At 42.0% G+C, this 1,700-nt stretch overlaps 1 pseudogene; it reads left to right on the top strand.

Moving 5' to 3' along the window:
- Positions 1 to 595: 595 nt before the first annotated feature.
- LOC104586253 (RING-H2 finger protein ATL78 pseudogene) lies at positions 596 to 1,700 on the top strand (annotated as a pseudogene).

The raw sequence follows: 1,700 nt of genomic DNA on the forward strand, positions 1-1,700 counted from the left end.
TAATTTCAATTCTGAAAATTTTTAATTTTGATTCCAATTCCGACTATAAACCAAACGGACTCTTAATTGGTTGGAGTTCTAACTTCTAAATGAGTTGAGCTGAGTCTGAAGATGAAAAAACTTTAATGTGTCTTCTTAACTCAGTTGCAAACAAATAGTAAAAAACTATGTACAGCGGATAACTTCTCCACGGCAACTAGACAATGTGGGGCCTGAATAGCAATTAGAGACATGACTACTTACAGAGATGTGGCCACGTGGCATTGTCTCTTATGTAGAAAGTGGCATGGGCCCATCTTGATTGGAAGGGCCATAGAAATTAGATGGGCCATGGGCATAGTGGAGGCTCCAAATTATGGGAAAATTATTAGTTAATAGAATTGAATTAAATCATAACCCTAATAAGCCAAGAAAATTTTAATTTTGAAGAATCTCTTAATGCGTTGAATATTCTCAACCCTCAACGATTCCTGCTTAATTATTAAAATACTAAGCTGAAAAAGATGATCGAATCAGCCTTTCCCTCTATATATCACCCCACACAACCATCCACAAGGAATTCCATTTCCATTTCCATCAAGTGATCTCAAGGCAAACTCTTGAGTCCCCAACATGTTTCCTTCTTCCTCCTCAGCTGATCCTTCACAATTGATCCAAATTGTTCCAAGATATGTTCACTCAAGAAGATTGCTTCTACACAATTCCCATTACCAGTCACCGGGCAAGGCGCCGCCGCCGGCTGGCACGGCAAACGTCCTTGACTCATCAGACTCATCAGACCCCTACACCACCGGAAGTAGCTTGGATGCCAATGTAATAATGATCCTTTCAGTTCTTTTGTGTGCCTTGATTTGTGCACTGGGGCTAAATTCCATCATTAGGTGTGCATTGAGGTGGTCAAGCCGAGTCACCTCCAACACAACGAGCCAGAAGTTGGCCAACACAGGAGTCAAGAGGAAAGCCCTCAAGGCTTTCCCCACTCTAACATACTCAGCTGGGTTAGAGCTACCTGGCTTGGACTCGGCATGTGCTATATGCCTATCAGAGTTCTGTCCAGGGGAACGAGTCAGGATCCTACCCAAATGCAAGCATGGGTTTCACATCCGATGTATTGATAAATGGCTGAGTTCACACTCGTCATGCCCAACCTGTAGGCACTGCCTGATTGAAACGTGTCAGAAAATTGTTGGTTGCAACAGCCAAGTTAGCTCATCTGAGACGACGATGACAACGTCGCCGGAACCGGCATTCGCCGGAGGGATTGTCCCATTAGAACGTGAAGATTTTATACGTGGTCATCAGGGTATTTGTTAGTTGGTGCACTTTCAACAGTAGACCCATTCCTTGGAAGCTTTGCCTTAGTTTTTTTAAGACCTTCTGAATTTTGGGGCTACAAGGTGGGGACCCCAGTATCTTAGTCACCAGAGAAAAAGAGTGTGTACTAGTTGTAACTTGTACAATCTGAGAATGTGTGATTCCTTATGTCTGCTTCTTTCTTCCTTACTATATTACTCTTCAACAAATGGGGTTGGAGCAGGAAAAGAATCAACCAAGTAGGCAAAAAGGAAGAAATATGGTTTTTTTTTCCTTATCCAATGAAGGAAAAAATGAATGGAAGATGAGAGGGAAACCACTCAGAGCTTCAAATCAGTTGTACTAAAAAGTGGTATTTGTTACCTAGTAGTCACGTTTTAAAAAGT

Source organism: Nelumbo nucifera, chromosome 1 (genome assembly GCF_055504915.1).
Source record: "Nelumbo nucifera cultivar China Antique chromosome 1, China Antique-T2T, whole genome shotgun sequence".
In the NCBI taxonomy this organism is placed as follows: Eukaryota; Viridiplantae; Streptophyta; class Magnoliopsida; order Proteales; family Nelumbonaceae; genus Nelumbo; species Nelumbo nucifera.